The following is a 6,747-nucleotide window of genomic DNA, read 5'->3' as shown; positions in this document are numbered from 1 at the left end:
TGATGTGATAGAAGATTGACCATGACCTCATTGAATAGTCGAACAGGTTTGCTGGGCCAGATGCTCTATTCATGCTCCCGCTTCTTAAGTAAATTAAAAACAGTAAAACTCGACAAAATACTTAAAACAATCAAATGAATGCAATTCAATTCAATGAAATAAAAAGGAAACTGGCAAATGAATGCTTTCTCTGGACTCGAGTGGGTTATTGGGGACAATGAGGAAGTTTCTGCTCTTCCAGAGCAGTTGCACTGACAGGGACGATCCTTTGGAAGTATTTCAGGAATCGTGTTTTCGTCTGCGAATCCTGGGTTACCTGGGCAAAAGCCGGCAACCCAGGTCCAATTGAAGCAGCTGGAAGATTGGAGCTCACCAACCAGGAGAGACGCACAACGAGCTTGGCGTTTGAGCGGAAGGCTTGTCCCTCTCTGGTTGCTGTTGGAGTTGCCGGCGAGTGCAAGTGATGCTGAGTGAGGCTTGAGAGGAGAGGAGAGGAGAGGAGAGGAAGGGAAGGGAAGGGAAGCTGCCGACGAGGCCGACACCGCTCCCGTCGCCATGGCAGAGACAACCACCCCACTGAGATGCTTCCGCGACCACCACTTCAAAGAAAAATTTAAAGACGAAAATGCGGTGACAGTAACTTCGGTGGAGCAGGTGAGGAGCCGTGGGTGCAGGAATGGGCGTAGGCCGCGCCGGACGCGGGGGCTGCCGGGAGCTGTAGTTCGTTGTCAGTTCAGTCGCTCTGTGTTGGCGGGAGTTCGGACTACATTTCCCACAAGGCCCCTCTCTGGCTCCCATAGCTGCTGATCCCCTCTAACCTAGTGGAAGCGCAACAATTCAAATGTACCTTTTAGTGTGCAAGTTTGACCGTATGCTCTTTCATCCGTTTTGCATTAGGCTCATTATATGCACTTTTAACGTAGTGAAATCAATAGCAGATATATGGACGTGTTTGTGTCGGAAGGAACGGCAGATGCTGGTTTAAACCGAAGATAGACACAAGAAGCTGGACACAAGAAGATAGACACAATAGTCAGCGGGACAGGCAGCATCTCTGGAGAGAGGAACGGGTGACGTTTCGGGTTCGAGACCCTTCTTCAGACAGTTTTCTTGGTTATGGAATGGAATAAACTAGGGATATAAAATAAAATGGAATAAAAAGGGAATGGAATAAACTAGACAACAATATAGTCAAATCACCTTAACTAGACAGTTTTAAGGAGGCACTAACAGCACGTTAGTATGCACAACATATCCAAGTTGGCGATATGCAGAGCACTGCCCTACCGACTACAAGTTCAGAAGGTATGGTCAGATATTCAGTCTGAAGAAGGGTATGACCCGAAACGTACCTGTTTCTTTTCTCCAGAAATACTGCCTGACCCGCTGAGTTGCCCCAACATTTTGTATCGATCTTCCTTGGTTATGGTTTCATTTGTAGTGTTCAGGGAACATTTTGGAGCAATGTGCATGTGGATAGAACAAAACTTAGTGGAACTCTGGCCAGTGTTAATGGAGGCCCAGAAAATTCAACTGAGAGATGTTGGGAGAATACTACCCCACTTCCTACTAATGAATAAAAGGGCACATAGTGCTGGAATTAGCAGGTCAAGCAGCATCTCCGGCGAATATGGATAGGTGAAGTTTCGGGTCGAGGCCCTTTTGACTAATGAATAACATTATTCATTTATGGACTGTGGAGATCCAGTGCAGAGCCAACATTTGTTATCCAGCCAGCACTGAGGGGATGGGTACAGGTAGCATGGATACTTTTTGAATGTTGTAGGGTTGAGATTGTCTTTCCGAGAGGGGCGGTTTCAGAGTGGTTTGTTCCTTTGGAATATTGTTCCAAAGTGCCAATTGCATTTTTCCTACTGGATGATAAAGTTTGCTGGTTTCAGAGAAACGATTGAAGTAGCTATTGCAGTATCCAGTACACCAATTGTCAGCTGGTAGTCAAGAGAATAATTGTTCAAGATGGCCTCTGGGATATCATCGAATGCGCTGTTTTATCATAGATTGTGTTGAAGTTTGTCTGTTGGTGCTGCACTCAATGTGCAAGTTGAGAGTACTCTTGACCTTATCGCTGTAAGGTGCTGTCGGGCAGCAACTCTACCGCTGCGCCACTCTGCCTACCTTCTATGGCAGCTCGTTCTATATAACCACCACCCTCTGAAAAAAAAAATTGTCCCTCGGGTTTGGATTAAATCTTTCCCCTCTCACTGTAAACCTAATCCCTCTGGTTCTTGATTACACTACTCTGGGTTTAAAAAAAAAAAAGAACTGTTGGGCAATATTTTATCTCAGATTGGTGACAATGTAAGAGCAATACTAAGCTAGTATAGTTAAGTGTGGTGAGATTGTAGCACAAATTTTCGGAGATACTGTGGGTCCTTGATGATGCTGGCTGCCTTTTTGTAATTTCCTTCATTCATAGACGTTCGAGTTGCCAAACCAGGCCATGATGCAACCAGTCAATATGCATGACAATATTCAGACATACTTGGTAATCATGATGCAAGAACCTGGAATATTGTTAATAATATGCAATTTTTTATATATGATTACATCCGGTGGAAGGCTAACTAAAATTGGGGCAGATTCCCATCCTTTGTTATTGATGAGGAGTATTATGCAAGATCAACGAGCATTCACGTGGAGGCACAGAGACTGCAGAAGCTGAAAACTTGATCAAAAAACAAGCTGCTGGTGAACTTGGTGGGCCAGGCAACATATGTGGTGGAAAATAGACGACAACATTTTGGATTGGAACTTATCTGATTTATTAGTCTGAAGAAAGGTCCCGACCCCTGAAATATAATCTGTCCATTTTCCTCCACTGATGCAGCCTGGCCTGCTGAGTTACTTTAATAATTTATTTGGCTGGCTTTAATATGTCTTGTATCAGGTGCCTCGTTATTTTATTTGTATTAATAGTTTCATGGAGCTGTGCATCTCACCAAACTACAGAGCAACAAAGAGCTAATTGTATTTTTATGGGTCAGGAGTCGTTTGGATCAGACCATGGAAAAGCATCATATTTCTTGCCCAAAGGACATGCGAGTCAGAGATATTGTTATGATCATCAGATAGCTTCACTTTTACTGGCAGCTTTTTAATTCCTGATTTATTTAGGTAACTACATTTCCCCAGGTCCATTGAATTTGAACACATCTTCTGCATTAATTGTACGCACATTTGGGTTGCTCGATCTATAATATAACTACTATGCCATCAAATCTTAATTAAGATGATATATGATAAAGTGGCAATGAACAGATAATAGTTTGTAGAGAAAGGACATTGGTTGAGGAAATTAAGATGGAGAATGGTTACATCATTCTGCTACTCAAATATACAATCTTAATAGCATTAAAGAATGTAGGGAAAATATGGATTGTACGAGTTGATCTATATGAAATATTTGTTGTACAAACAAATATTTTTATTTACACAATGCATTAAAACTGGATGAATTGTTTGTGTTGCATGGTCACTGTACGTGATACAGATATTTGGATTATAATGGGTAGGGAATACGATTTTTGGTGTAAAAATTGGGTAAAAGTTTCCTTAATTTAAAGGCAATTTTATAGTTCAGATACTAACATACAGAGATAGTCTTTTTCAGTAAACATCTCTTGTAAAACAATTTGAATTGTTTTATTCTTGGTTTTTAGATTATCGAAGGGCCGAATGGCCTACTCCTGCACCTATTTTTCTTTCTATCTTTTGCAGCCATATTTTAACATTACATCAGCATGGTTACAGTGGTAATTAAAGATAGGGAAAGGATATTTTCAGCTTGCTGAGTATCTGTTTGCCAATCATGAAAACCGTCATAATTATTAATGATATATGAAAAGTATTTTAATTTACATGCAATGGTTAAGATGCTTAAAAACAGGATTCCATTCAGACTTGTTCAAATTTCGCTATTGTGTCTTGAACTGAGATATAGAAATGTGGCTTAAACTGAGCTGCGTTGTCTTCGATATGCAAGATCAGACATGCCTCTGGCCAGTGGCTCTGTAGAACAGTGCTAATTACTTTCTCCCTGTGGGTCAGCTTGTCTCCTGCACATTGAAGTAAGCAAGTTAAGTCAGATACCATTGTATCAAGTTGAGGGACCAGATATAGTTTGCATGCTGGCTTATCCCCTTCATCTGAATGGAATTATTAATTTAGGGTGATGGAGTGGGTTGGGAGGACTGTTGTAATTTAGTAAATTTTCTGTCATGCCATTGTCCAAAAATGTTTTTGATGAAGGACATTGATATTTGGGTTTCTGAAATAGCCAGTTTACTTTGAAAATCTAATCTTGAATGCACAGAGTTTACTTTTGCCTTTATTTCTCTACAACAGATAGCAGTAGAATTGAATGTCCAAGAGGCGTATGAATCCTTCAGAATTGATTGGCGCATGCCACAGTAAGTACTTGGTTCAAAGCTACATCAATCCTGTAGGGATTTGTGCACAGGATTAACAGCAGAAGCAAAAGTTGCCCCACACAAACATGTCAGTACAACTTTTGAATAAGCTTGTGGAGAATGTGTACTTCTAACATCTTAAGGAATGAAATATTTTGATTACTTCATGATACTGTTGAATGTAACTGTTTTTATGCAGCACTAATTGGATCAAGTAGCAGGATACTGTAGAAGTGGTGTAGACTTTGGATGTGCTTATCTGCTCACCAGTAATATCGTTGCTCATTAACTTTTCCATCAACAGGGATGTTGATTTTATTTTGCTGTGATTCTTTAAAATAACTAGTGTTGCCTCATAACCCACTATTTTTCATGATGCATCACAGGTTTTTTTTTAAATTCCCAAGATTTACTCTTGACTCAGAATGCTTATGATTGTGGAATCACTGATGAAATGAAGTTGTGAAATATTCAGTTGATGACTTCTGTTATGTCTTGTGCTTATATCGGCATCAAAATAATTATACACTTGGCTTGATACTAGTTTAGCTTCATTACGAAGAGTGAGATATGAATGAGCTTTTCACCGCACCTGGGTACTGATAACAATAATTAAAAACTAAAATTAAATGTACAGAAAATTGTTTTTAGAATGGATATTTCCTTGGATGTCATGTTATGTCTATTCCCCAATCCTTCTATTTTGTCTATTCCCCAATCCTTCCTGCCTCAACCCAACACTTATGGATGGTTCAGCAAGAATTGTATATGGCTAGAGAATAACATGAGAAATTATGTTCTGTCGACCAAATCACAGCAATATTGCTTCAAATGCACAAGTTTATACATTTAAATTAAAATCTTCTAGTTTCCTATGCCCTAATTGCGAAACTTATCAGTTAATTTTATGTGGGTTGGTGTTTCTGCTTGTGCTCAGCCCTGTTTTGATGAGTATGATTTAGCTTTACTGCAATGTGTTAGACTTTGAGGATAGCTGGCATAAGATATGAAAAATAGTTCTACCAGCACTAAGGAAACACAAGAGACTGCAGATGCTGGAATGTTGAGCAAAACACAAAGTGCTGTAGGAACTCAACTGGTCACATAGCATCTGTGGAGAAAATGGGCAGGAAACGTTTCAGGTTGGGGCCCTTCTTTGGATTGATAGGAGTAGGGGGGAGAAAGCTGGAAATGGGAGGTGGGGGCAGAACTTCTTAGGCCGCCTTGGGACCATGGGTGTCTCCAGGATACTATTCCATATATGGAGGACGCCTGTTCGTGACTGTTTAACTTGGGGAGACTGGTGCACAGATAGCCACCCCACGGTCCTTGACAGATCTGGGTCAGGATCCAGGGGCATGGAGTCCAAGACGACTGGATACCCTTTTCTGCTGCAGCCTTCATCCACCTTCCCAGCCGTTGTGACTAAAGTCAGCCATCGTCCTCCACCTGTTCCACCGTTGAGGTCTTGGTTAGGTTGCTCTTTGGCAGAGACCTCCCCCTCGACCTTACCGCCATGGGTGGCCGTACCAGGAAGCATAACTCCAGACGGCATCGCTCTCAGGATCTTAGTTCCACACAAGCTTCTCCACCACGATAAGGTGACAATCCACGGAGAATCGGGGGCAGAACAAAGCCTGGCAAATAAGAGATGAATATAGGTAAGGCGGGATGGGGGGTGTTGATGGGTGGAGTAAGTGGCAAAAAGGCTAGAGGTGAAAGGAAAACAGAAGACAAGGGTGAAATGTAAAGCTGGTGGGAGGAATATGGGTAGAATGGGAGGATGCAGAAAGGGTGGGGATTAATAGAGATGAGGATTTAGATGGGTTTGTAAAGGGGTGGGGAGGCATTAGTTGAAATTGGAGAATTCGGTATTCATACGCTGGTTAAAACCATGCAAGCAGAGGTACTATAGTGGTACTTTTTGTTGAGCTAAACTAGGCCCATCCTCCCCTGCCTCTGTATCTTGCATAGAACCCTTTGCTTAATCCATCAAGAAGGATGTCAGCAAAGAGGGACGATAATACCAGGCAGTTGAGAGATTCAGACCATTGTCTGCCCGTTTGTGGATGACGTTAGCTGCTTCTGCTCGAATCCACAAGTGGGTTTGAAGATTGATTACTGTCTGAACAGTCTGAACTAGCCTCGGGTGCCAGATTTAACTGCAGAAAACTAAGGCTTTGCTCTTTGGCAACTGGACCTCCATTCACTTCACCATCGTCTGATTATGTGAAGTACACACTGGGGATCTGGTTCAAAAGGACTCTCTCAATTGCAGGCAAGAATCTGATCAGCAAGTTCAAGGTGCTTTCGGTGG

General features: G+C 41.8%; 1 long non-coding RNA gene across 1 annotated transcript; it reads left to right on the top strand.

Annotated features, from left to right (window-relative positions):
* The first annotated feature begins 329 nt into the window (after nt 1-329).
* LOC116969766 lies at nt 330-6,383 on the top strand. Its single transcript, XR_004410918.1, has 3 exons — nt 330-654; nt 4,366-4,430; nt 6,372-6,383. It is a non-coding gene; the product is annotated as an uncharacterized LOC116969766 (long non-coding RNA).
* The last annotated feature ends 364 nt before the right edge of the window (nt 6,384-6,747 follow it).

This window comes from Amblyraja radiata, unplaced genomic scaffold (assembly GCF_010909765.2).
Source record: "Amblyraja radiata isolate CabotCenter1 unplaced genomic scaffold, sAmbRad1.1.pri scaffold_1136_ctg1, whole genome shotgun sequence".
Lineage (NCBI taxonomy): Eukaryota > Metazoa > Chordata > Chondrichthyes > Rajiformes > Rajidae > Amblyraja > Amblyraja radiata.
Note: the sequence above shows the minus strand (reverse complement) of the source record. Positions and strands in the feature narration are given on the sequence as shown.